A 12,432-nucleotide genomic window follows, 5' to 3' on the forward strand; every position below is an offset into this window, starting at 1 on the left:
CTGGGTTAGAATTTTATCACAGTGAAGAGAGTCTTGCCCAAGTTAACATCCCCACTCTCTCGGCCAAGAGGTGTTTTAGGACAGTCGGCCTTGGGATGGTTCCCAAAGGCCAGCTAGCCCCCCCCACTAAGAGCCGGTGCAATCTTGCCTTCTAGTTTGAGAGTCATAGTCCTTCACAAAAGACTAAACCGTAAATGATTTCCCATTGCAGTGGAGAAACCATTGATGATACAGCTCTCACTTTGCTGTTGGCCCAACTGCAAGCTTATGTCAATCTGTGAAAATGATAAAATGAAAAATCCGTAGAAGACAATGCCATCAGTAATCTTGGTTAAGACACTCGGTTTTGTTTTTTTTGGTTTGTTTTGTTTTGTTTTGTTTTGTGTTGGTTTGTGTGTGTGTGTGTGTGTGTGTGTGTGTGTGTGTGTGTGTGTGTGTGTGTGTGTGTGTGTGTGTGTGTGTGTGTGTTAACAGAACGGCATAATTTGCGAAATTTCTTTCCCAAGAGATGTTCTCATATCCATGTGATTTGTGCATAAATCCATTAGACTGTGGGGGAATGTCATGACCATTTCGATTTTCAACTTTTGATGTTGGAATAAAGGAGAAAAGGATAAAAGGAAAAACAAGGGAGGGTGTAAGAAAGAAAGAAAGAAAACAAAGAAGAAAGAAAGAAGAGAAGGAAGAAAGCCACTATGAAAGTCGTCTATAACTGCACAAAGACCTACCCACACACTTGGCCTTTTTGTTATGCCCTTTTTTCCTTTTTCCTTTTTTTTTTTTTTTTTTTTTTCAAACGCATGCTTTCTCCGTGAAAAAAAAGTTAGAAAAGGAAAAAAAGAAAAAAGAAAGAAAGAGACGAAGAAATCTTGGCAATGTGCGGAGAATGATTCATATCTCTCTCTCTCTGTCTCTCTGTCTGTCTCTCTCTCTGTCTCTCTCTCTCTCTCTCTCTCTCTCTCTCTCTCTCTCTCTCTCTCTCTCTCTCTATCTCTGTGTCTCTCTCTATAACCACTAGTCTAAATCGCACGTTCACCCCACCCCATCGGTCTTTTTCTCTCTTTTTCTTGACTCTCTTTCAGTCTCTCTCTCTCTTCTCTCTCTCTCTCTCCCTCTCTCTCTCTCTCTCTCGCTCGCTCGCTCGCTCTCTAAGTAGACATTCTCTACCACCTCAACTTACTATCCAGACCCACACACACACACACTCTCTCTCTCTCTCTTTCTCTCTCTCTCTCTCTCTCTCTCTCTCTCTCTCTCTCTCTCTCTCTCTCTCTCTCTCTCTCTCTCTCTGTCTTTCCTCCTTGATTCTTTGACTATTATTTTAAATGGCACACTCACTCTCCCTACACCTCTCTTTCTCTCTCTCTCTCTTTCCCAGTCTCTCTCTCTATTAGTTCCCCTGTCCCCACCCCCCACCACCTTCCCAACCCTCCACCTCTCCTCACAGTGTAAGGGTAAAGACGGAAACATCGTCACCTTAGGGATTACATGCATAATCACATCATCATCCTCCACAGGCCAGCCCCCAGGGTGTAGGGAGAGAGAGGGGGGGCGAGGGGGTATGGGTAGGGGTGTAACCCCCTCCCGCCCCCTTCCTCCTCCTCCTCCTCCTCCGACTCCGCTTTTTTTTCTTTTTTTTTTTCTTTTTTTTTTTTTTTTTTTGCAGTCGTGCTAATTGCAGAGGCGGGGCCAAGGGGTCGCTAGACGGACCAATCCGCTGCCGCGCGTGCTCGATGAGTGACGGGTCTACTGCAGCTTCAAGTCTCGGTAAACCCCGGCTCAGTGTGTGTTTAGGGAGAGAATTTGGGAGGAGCGAGCAGGAAGGGACTAGGGGGGGAAACATACACTCGCACAGAGACACGGGAGGACTTGAGGGGGGAAAGAAGGCTAAGAGAGCAAGTGTTTCTCTCAGCTTCGCGCAATCCGCTATACTAGGTACTACAACTGACTTAGCATGTGCAGTTTGGTGTTGGAAAGTCAGTCGTGGGTTTTGGAAGAGAAAGAAGGAAAAAGATTTGAACTTCAATAAGATTTTCGAATCCATTGTTGTTGAGGATTTTGTACTGGAACTGAGGGGAAAAAAAACTGGTATATATTTTCTTCTTTTATTTGTCTTTTTTTTTTTTTAAAAAAAAAAAAATTCCGTTGCTTTGTCTCTACCATTTTTTTTTTAATGGAATCTGTGGTGAAGCCACCGTTGTTTGTTTTTTTTTGTTTTTTGTTTTGTTGTTTTTTTTTGGGGGGGGTTGTTTGTTTTTTTAGCATGACTTTAACATGAACCCAAAACAACAACAAAAACAACCCAAAAACAACCAAGACTGACATAAAGTGTTCTGTCCCCTGTCTCTTCCTTCCTCTTCCTTCCTTTCTTCCTCCGAGTTCCCTCCCCTGTCGCGGGGGGGTCTCAGTTTCTGTGAGTTATGATGATAGTGTGGCAGTTTAACAGTACACTGTAACAAGCCTGTGAATGCACTTGAAACATAGCGCGCCGCGCGCTCATCCGTGACGTATTACAATACACAACAGCGACACTGTGACGGCTTCTGTGTGAACAAAGTGATAAAAAGAAGAGAAAAAAAAAAAGAAAAGAAAAGGTAGCACTCTGCGTTAGTAACAGAAGTGTGATAGCAGTGAAAAAGAAAAAAAAAAGTGATAATTTGACAAAGTAGTCAGTCGTGATACAAAGGTATGTTTTAAACCTTTCACACAACTTCGTATATTCTTTTTTTTTTTTTTTTTTTTTTTTTTTTTTGTGGGGGGGGGGGGGGGGTTCTCCCCAGTATAGATGTTTGGGATGATATTTCGTTCCTCAAAAAGGATAGGGAAAAATAACTGAAATCAAATGATTACTGGTCGAAGATGATCTTGTTTTCGAATCTCCTAATGACATAGATCTGTTGTTTTTTGTGTTTTGCTCTGTGTGTGTGTGTGTGTGTGTGTGTGTGTGTGTGTGTGTGTGTCTGTGTGTGTGTGTGTGGAAGTACTTGTTTCTGTTATAGCTCTTTCCAGTGCAGTAACTTGATATGTTTGTGTCTCTCTCTCTTTATTGGGTCGCCCAATCAGCGTGAGAAATCGATTGATGGAAGACATTAATCCTTTAATATCGCCGCGTATCGAACTGAATCAATAATTGCCAATAAATCTTTCGATCAATCCACTTATCTTTCACAAAAAAAAAATAACATATCATTCTACTTGTGAATGACTCTCCCATACAAACATTTGTAGGTGTGGGTTTTTTTCTTTCCTTTTTTTTTCTTCTTTTTTTTTTCTTCATCTCCTTCGTTTGGTGTCGGTTTCCATGACGACGAAAACGTTGCCATTTTTCGTGAAGCAAACTGTGAGACGACGACTTATCTCTGTCAGTTAATATCGGAAGTGGACATGTTTATCCCGCTGAGCTTTCGGGGAGTACTGTCGGAACCACTGGACTATTGATTTCTCTCCTCTTCCTGTTACTTCTCTCTCTGTGTGTCCAACTGCAATCATTTGAGAGAGTGGTGTGTGTTGAACTTTCTTCAACTGGTAAGTTAACGCTTTTTTTTTTTTTTTTTTAACTTTTCTTTAAATTTCTTGTCTTTACTTTAAGTGTCGTCTTCCCCCACCCCCCACTCCCCCCCCGCCCCCTCCCCCCTTTTTGTGTGTGTGTTGTCTTTGTACGGGTTCTACTTCGTGTTCTTCTTCCTGTTCTTTTTGTTCTCCATCCCCTCCTATTTCTTGTTCTCGTTTGTTTTTTGTTGTTTTTATTGTTGTTGTTGTTGTTTTTCTTGTTTTTTGTTCTTTTTTTTTTCTTCTTACTCAACCTTTGTCTTTTTCATTTGGATGTTGTTGTTGTTGCTATTGTTATATTTGGTTTTCTTCTTTCATCTCTTCCTCCTTCCCCCTCGACGACTTCTTCTTTTTCTTCTTCTTCTTCTTCTTCTACCACTTCTTCTTCTTTTTATCCCCCTCTCTCTCTCTATCTCTTTCTCTTCCTCTGTCTGTCTGTCTGTCTGTCTGTCTCTCTCCAATTCTATCTGTCTGTCCCCCCCTCTCCGTCTCTCTACCTCCCTGTCTCTGTCTCTATCTATATATCTATCATCTATCTATTTCAGTCTCTCTCTCTCTCGTTCTCTCTCTCGCTCGCTCGCTCACTTGCTCGCTCTCCTCTCTCTCTCTCTCTCTTTCATTTATCCGTCTGTCCATGTGATGATGGATACAAAGAAAAGGAATTAGAGAAAGAAGAACAAGTAAATGGAGAGGCAGAGAGAGCTGAAGAAGTACAAACAGAAGCAGCAGCAGGCCAGCCGGAGCCAGTTGCATTGCTTGGTTCTAACGTTTTGACAGTCACACGTGACTAAATGCCTACGTTGATCGAACTACGCCATTGGTCAGTTCCATACTACACACAGTTAATAGCAGGTTACGATCATACTAGGCTCTTCCGTCCGAATAATGCAACTGGCTCCAGGTGAAGAAGAAACACAAAGAGGAGAAAACAGACAGTAAAGGAGAAGGAGGAAAAGTCGAAGAAGAATGAGAAGAAGAACAAATAGAAGCAGAAGCAGAAGAAGAAGAATATGATGATGATGATGATGATGATGATGATGATGATGATGAACAAGAAAAAAGATAGGAAGAAAGAAAGGAAAGAGAAGTAGGAAGGAAGAGAAGAGGAAGAATAAGAAAAATCAGAAAACGACACGCGAACATAGACGACGACGTAGAAAATATAATGACGCAGAAGAAAAAGAAGAAAGGAGGAGGAGGAGAAAACAAAATTACGCAGAAGAAAAAGAAAAGGAAGAAGAAGGAGGAGGAGGAGGAGGAGAAGAAAAAGAAGAAGAAGAAGAAGAAAGACAGAAAGTCAGAAAGAAAGACAGAAAGAAGAAGACTCTTCAGACACGCAGCGGCACCATCCATCACTGTTGGATAATTCGCTTGTCCAAGGTGCCAGACTTTGGGCTGGAAGATAGACAGGTGGGAGAGAGTGTGGAGTTGGAATGGGAGAAGAAGAAGAAGAAGAAGAAGAAGAAGGGGGCTGAGGGTGGGGGGGAGGGATGAGGTGTTTAAGAGGGTGGGGGGGTTTGTGGGGAGGGAGGGTGATACAGTAGAAAGGAAATCCGGGTGAAACATTATATCATGGACAAAAAAAAAATGGAGATAATCGAAAAATCTCTGTCTCTCTATCTCTGTCTCTTTGTCTGTCTTTGTCTCTCTCTCTCTCTCTCTCTTTATCTGTCTGTCTGTCTGTCTCCATGCCTGTTTCTCTGTCTGTCTGTCTGTCTGTGTGTGTGTGTGTGTGTGTGTGTGTGTCCTGTCTTTTTGTGCCCTACCTCTCACCGTTTCTATCACTCTTACGCTCCTCTTTATCTTCTCTCTCTCTCTCTCTCTCTCTCTCTCTCTCTCTCTCTGTAAATTCTTTCTTTATTTCTTCCATCATTCTCAAAGCTACTTTTTACTCAGAAAATTTTGACATTTTCAACTTGTAAATGGATATTAACACATCCGCTGTTTCATTTCTAAAGGTCAGTGTTTCCATGGCTAGTCGTCAAAGTGTGCATAGCGGGTGAGGTGGTTGGGTGAGGAGTGGGGGCGGGGAGGGAGGGGGAGGGGGAACGTGAATGTGCTTGCATGCGCGCATTCGTGCGGGAGGACGGGGGGTATGTGGTGGTGGTGGGGGGGGGGGGGGGGGGTTCTACGTATGCATGTGTTCATGGCTATGTTCGTGCTTACGGACATATGCACACAAGCTGAATGTATCTTTGATTGGTTGATGGTGATGAAAATATATAAATAATTCAGAAAAAAAGAGAGTTCGAGAAATAAAAAAGAGACAGAGAAAGAGAGTAAGAGAAAGAGACAGAGAAAGAGACATAAAGAGAAGAGACATGACAGACAGAGAGACAGACAGGCAAACGTAGAAAGGAAAGAAAATAACACTTACGTGGCCACAGCAACAGTTTAGATACGATGCAAGACAAGCGGCTGATTTTGCAAAGACTGCATCCAGTCATCTTATTACAGAACTGCTGGCGAAATGTCTTTTCCATGGCTATCAGTTTCCCGTTGAGACCAGTGATTCGGGCATCTCATGCAATTTGCCTTTATTCTGTCTGTTATCTGAAGAAGAAAAAAATATATATATATTGTTTTCTTTGTTCTTGGCTTTGTTGTTCTTGTTGGTCTTGCTCTTTGTTAATGTCGATGGTGGCAGTGGTGGTAGTGGTCTTCTTCTTCTTCTCCTCCTCCTCCTTCTCCGTCGTCGTCTTCTTCTTCTTCTTCTTCTTCCCCGCCTCCTCCTCCTCCTCCCCCTCCTCCTCCTCCTCCCCCTTCTTCCTCTTCTTCTTCCGCATGCTGCGCCAATTCGTTTTCTTCTTTCGCGTGCTGTAATCTGTCTCTCTGTCACATTGCTATTCTGTCTTTTTTTCTTCCTTATTATTACTCTCTGTCTCTGACTCTGTCTCTCTGCCTCTGTCTCTCTGTCTGTCTCTGTCTCTGTCTGTCTGTCTGTCTCTCTCTCTCTCTCTCGCTCGCTGGCTCTCTCGTTTTGGGTTCTGTGTGTCTGCGTGTGCATTTTGTATGCCTATGGCAGCGTTCGATTATGAGCATGCGTGTGTGCGTGTGCGTGCGCGCACGCGTGTGTGTGTTTGAGAGAGAGGGACAGAGAAAGAACAGAAAAGGAAAAGAGAGAGAGAGGGGGGGAAAGTGCACCACGAATCTAGTCGAAAACACGAAAGTGCCTTTCTTTCAGAGCATAATTATATTTATATGATGTGACATCCTTATCCGCGTGCTGGAAGTCCATACCTCCCACAGAGATTAATTATTAATAATAATGTTTGCATTGCTCGAATCTCTCTCTCTCTCTCTCTCTCTCTCTCTCTCTCTCTCTCTCTCTCTCTCTCTCTCTCTCTCTCTCTCTCTCTCTCTCTCTCTCTCTCTCTCCCTATCTGTCTGTCTGTCTGTCTCTCTCTCTCCCTATCTGTCTGTCTGTCTGCCTGTCTTTCTCTCTCTCTCTCTCTCTCTCTCTCTATCTATCTATCTCTCTCTCCCTATCTGTGTGTGTGTGTGTCTGTCTGTCTGCCTGTCTTTCTCCGTCTCTGTGCATTTCTTTCTTTCTGTCTCTGTCTCCCAGTCTTTCATATCTCTCCTCTCTCTTAAAACACACATACCCGCAAGAATACCCGAGTGTACACAGAGAGAAAGAGAGAGAGACCTGCGTTCATTGAACGTTTTAGGATGCACTGACCTTGAAAGCATGGAACTGAGAACCTCTGATCGGAAAACGGAATAAACGGGTACAGATAACAACGCGCGCGCAAACGCACACACATACACACACATGCGTGCGCGCACGCACACCAACACGCACATGCATATGCATATGCGCATACACATGCACAGACATGAGCGCGCACCCCCCGCCCTCCCGCCACCAGACCCACACACACACACTCGCATACACACACGCGCGCGCGCACACACACACACACACACACACACACACACACACATACACACACACACGCGCGCGCGCGCGCGCGGAATAGAAAATCTTAAGATTTTTTTTTTTTTTTTTTTTACGAATGCATATCCTGGTGGAGATATTTGGTGACTTCGTATTGCAATCCAATCATTTTTGTTTGGGGGGAGAGGGGGGGTTGTAGTATTTTGTTGTCGTTATTGTTGTTATTATTGTTTCGCCAAGGTCTTGCAGTTTTTCCGGTCATTGTGGACGAGTACCTTAAGCTGATTAGATAGTACGCGCGAATTCCACATAAAGAGAGAAAGAGAAAGTGAGGAGGAGTTTCAGTTTCAGTTTCAATAGCTTAGTCACTGCGTTCGGACAAATCCATATACGCTACACCACATCTGCCAAGCAGATGCCTGACCAGCAGCGTAACCCAACGCGCTTTGTCAGGCCTTGAGAGAAAAATAAATAAATAAAAATGAATAAATAAATGAATAAAAAAAAAAATTTAATTTAAATAAATAAATAAGTGAGGAGGAATGAATAAATAAATGAATGAACGAATGAATAGTTTATTTTCGTTAGCATATAATTATGTCCATTCACAAAAGGAAGAAAGGGGGTGGTGGAATTGATCAAAATGAATATGGTGGACAGACAGATGTTCTTTGTAAAGCAGAATAACTTCTTGACATGGCCACCACGAAAGACTGACAGAGAGACAGACAGACAGACACAGAGGGGGGAGAAAGAGACAGACAGGGAGAGAGAGGGGGGAGGGAGAAAGAGAGGGGGGAGAGAGAAACAGAGACACAGAGAGAGAGAGAGGGAGGGAGGGAGGGAGAGACAGACAGACGGAGACATATAATAGAAAGAGGCAGACACAGGGAGATAGACAGAGAGACACTGAACACTGAACGAGAGACAGCGAGAGAGAGAGAGAGAGAGACTGGTTTTCTGTTGTATCTCCATCTATTTTGGTGCTCTGGGAGGATGAATTACACCAGACTTGACTTAGACATGGGTACGAATGACTCGGCTAACGCATTCTCCACAAAAAAAGAACCTTTTTTCCCCCAGAGGGAGAATTCTTCACACCTAGTTCACTGCGTTACAACCGAGAGCAGAAAAGCATTCAGTCTGAATGAGACATTCTTTTTCTAAATTACCCTTAGCTTGTTATTTAGTTTGATTATATTATCATCTTATTCTTTCTGAATTTAATTGTTCTGCTCAAGGTTTGGCTTTTACATGTGCGTGTGTACGCAATACGTGTAACCATATGTATACATATGTATATGGGTTGGTAGCCTTAAACTTCTGCAGGAGTTCTGAGTTGCTCAGATTTGAAAACTTTTGAAATATGCCATTTGCTTTTCTCTCTCTCTCTCCTCAAAGGAATATTTTGTGTTTCCCTGACGAGAAATAGAATTTGTAGTTTTACGACAATAAAATTGATTCTATAATATTCTGCTGTGGTCTATTTCTGTTCAATTCTATTCTAGTCTAGTGGGGTAGGGGATAAAAGGAGGGAAAGAGAGGGAGAGACAGAGAAAGACAGACAGACAGACAGACAGACAGAGCGTGTATGGTGTGTATATATGAGAGAGAGAGAGAGAGTGTGTGTGTGTGCGTGTAAGAGTCGGTGTGCTTGTGTGTGCATGCGTGGAAACGTGCGCGCGCGCGTGTGGAGGGGTAGGGGGAGGGGTGACGTCAGATATGTAATCTGTCTACCCATCTGTCTGTCCGTCCATGATTGTTTCTCATAACCCCCTAGCCTCCAACCCCAACCCCCCTCCTCTAAACCCCGCACCCCCCCCACTCTCTGCCTCTCTCTCTCTGTGTGTGTGTCTGTCTTTTCCTCCTTTAACCCCCTACCCCACTGTCCCTTCACCCCTCTTCTCCCTCGTCGTCTTCCTGCTCCTCCTCCATCCTCTTGTCTCCATCTCGTAATACCTTTTTCCCGGGCTCTCGAGCCAGCGACAACCTTTCACCGGAAGCGAAATGTCCCTTGCTAGGGGCGCGCATGTGTGCCTGACCTGCGTAGTGAGTTTGTTTTTTGGGGGGCCGCTCAGGAAGCCAGGCAATGGTTACACAGACAGGGGCAGGTAAACAGAGCGAATGAGAGAGGGGGGAAAGAAAGGGTATTGTGCTCCCAAACTGTGTGGCTAGCCTGGGTTGGTTGGACTTAACCCAGATTTTCTTTCCCCCCCACCTCTCTCCGCTCTCTCTCTCTCTCTCTCTCTCTCTCTCTCTCTCTCTCTCTCTCTCTCTCTCTAGTGTGTGTGTGTGTGTGTGTGTGTGTGTGTGTGTGTGTGTGTGTGTGTTGCCTTGTGTGTGTGAGCGAGAGACAGTCAGAATACAGACAGACAGACAGAAAAAAGACTGATAGACAAACAAACAGAAAGGCAGACACAGCGCCACAAGGAGATAATTATTTTGTTCCTGGTGTTGTTGTTGTTTGTTTTGTTGTTATTGTGTTTGTTTTTTGTTGTTGTTTTTTGTTGTTTGGTGTGTTTTTTCACTTTTGGGGAATGATGTTAAAAACTGCTGATCGTTTGTTTTGTTGTTGTTGTTTTTTTATGTTGTTGTTTTGTGTGTATGTGTGTGCGTGCGTGCGAGCGTGCGCGCGTGCGTGCGTGCGTGTGTGTGTGTGTGTGTGTATGCGTACATGTGAGTGTTTGTACCTTACCAGAGAAATACAAATACATACAAATATGTCTTGCCTCAGAATCCCAACAAAGTTGATTGCACCCAAACAGTTTGGTTTTAGGAGCCCGACCTTTTTCTTTTCCTTTTTTAATCAGTCCTCACAAACAGTTCTACATGTGACCTTCAGTAACAAACTCACTTCTTTTCTTTCGATCGAGAATGGAATAAGTAGATGGCGACAAAGCGACTCTGGTTCCATTACTATTGATTCTGAGTCTCACTTACTTTTAGATTCTGGGAGTAGCAACAGCAATGCAGAGAGAGACAGAGACATGGAGAGAGAGAGAGAGAGAGAGAGAGAGAGAGAGAGAGAGAAGGCGGGAGGGGGGGGGATGGATGGGACAGACAGACAGAGAGACAGAGGGAAGAAGGGATGGACTCATAAGAGACAGAGACAGAGGGACACACACACACACACACACACACACACACACACACACACACAGAGAGAGAGAGAGAGAGAGAGAGAGATCGAGATCTTTTTGGAGTGGATTGTTCCAACGGTCTTGGAGACAGGCAATGAGTCATCACAGAACTGTTGGGTTTTTTTCTGTCGCCCTCAAACCAGGATTTGTTTCTTGGGCTCGCACACGCAAACCACGTGTGTTCAGAGACAACAGTGACGTTTAACTGAATTGATTGATCACAGAGAGTCACAGACTCAGCCATAGAAAGAGAGGGGGGGGGGAGAGGAGGGGGGGGGGGGTAGTGTAGTAAAGTTGAGCGGATAGCGAGAGAGATGGGGGTGGAGAGAGAGAGAGAGATGATGGTGGTGGTAGGGAGGGGGTGGGGTGTGTGTAGGAATGGAATGGACTCTGATGTTGACGTGGAAAGGAAACGGGGAAAGGCAAAGAGAGAATGGGAGAGATGGAGAAAGGGTATGGATGTTTGTCAGGAGGCTTGGAGGGGCCTGGGGTGTGGGGGGGGGCGGCGAGGGGGGGGCTGAGAGAGATAGAGATAGAGAGAGAGGTGGGAGGGAGATAGGGGGGAGAGAGAAAGAGGGAGAGAAAGAGGGAGAGAAAGAGGGTGATGGAGAAAGAGAGAGAAGGGGAAAGAAAGAAAGAGAGAGCGAGCGAGAGAGAAAGAGGGAGAAAGAATGAGGGGGGGGGGGGGAAGGAGTGGACTCAACGACATACGTATAGAAAATTTGCTGGAAATGGCAAAGGCTGAGTGATTTGTCTATCTATCTATCTATCTATCTATCTATATATATATATATATATATATATATATATATATATATATATATCTTTCCTTCTTTCTTTATTTCTGTCTATCAACATATCTATCTATATCTGTCTGTCTGTCCGTCTGTCTATCTAGGATTTGTTTGAATAATATTTTCTGTCTTTCTTCTTTTATGTACTGAGAGTGCGACTAAACTAAAATGAGAATCATTGAGCAAGCATGGTGTAAAAGCGAAGACATTCAAAACTATTTCTAAAAAGAGAACTCAAAACAACAAATGCTGGGGGGTTTTGTGTGTGTGTTTGTTTTTTGTTTTTTGTTTGTTTGTTTTGTTGTTGTTGTTTTTTGTTTGTTTGTTTGTTTGTCTTTTGTTTGTTTGTTTGTTGTTGTTGTGTTGTTGTTGTTTTTTTTGTGTGTGTGGGTTTTTTTTTAATCGAAAAGAAACAAATAAAAAACCAGAGTGACAAACGAGTGAGGGTTAAAATGGCCACTGATGGATAACAGCATTAAATTCTTTCTTATTTTCGCTTCATAATATTAGATCAAGCGGTGTAGCAGATATCAAGATGGCCTAGATGTAACGCGTCCTCGTAGGAAGCGAGAGAATCTGAGCGCGCTGGTTCGAATCACGGCTCAGCCGCCGATATTTTCTCCCCCTCCACGAGACCTTGAGTGGTGGTCTGGACGCTAGTCATTCGGATGAGACGATAAACCGAGGTCCCGTGTGCAGCATGCACTTAGCGCACGTAAAAGAACCCACGACAACAAAAAGGTTGTTCCTGGCAAAATTCTGTAGAAAAATCCACTTCGATAGGAAAAACAAATTTAAAAAATATATTTAAAAAAAACTGCACGCAGGGAAAAAAAAAATTTAAAGGGTGGCGCTGTATTGTAGCGACGCGCTCTCCCTGGGGAGAGCAGCCCGAATTTCACACAGAGAAATCTGTTGTGATAAAAAGAAATACAAATATGAATATACACTCTTACGCCTCCTTGAATCTGAATCTGAATATGAAATATCAGCTAACTGTGTTAAATAATATTATACTCGCTCTTTTCTCTCTCTCTCCGTAATCGAA

General features: G+C 43.7%; 1 protein-coding gene across 2 annotated transcripts in view; it reads left to right on the forward strand.

The window, feature by feature from the left end:
- The first annotated feature begins 1,907 nt into the window (after positions 1 to 1,907).
- The window catches only part of LOC143293664 (fibroblast growth factor receptor-like 1), a 171,291-nt gene continuing 160,766 nt past the window's right edge, over positions 1,908 to 12,432 (forward strand). The window contains exons 1-2 of one of the 2 annotated variants that reach the window (XM_076604793.1): positions 1,908 to 2,088; positions 3,335 to 3,525. The gene's annotated coding sequence lies outside the window, so the exon portion shown is untranslated. Of the gene's footprint in view, positions 2,089 to 2,513; positions 2,687 to 3,334; positions 3,526 to 12,432 lie in introns of those variants that run through there. The other variant, XM_076604794.1, reaches the window with a different exon arrangement.

This window comes from Babylonia areolata, chromosome 19 (assembly GCF_041734735.1).
Source record: "Babylonia areolata isolate BAREFJ2019XMU chromosome 19, ASM4173473v1, whole genome shotgun sequence".
Classification (NCBI taxonomy): Eukaryota; Metazoa; Mollusca; class Gastropoda; order Neogastropoda; family Buccinidae; genus Babylonia; species Babylonia areolata.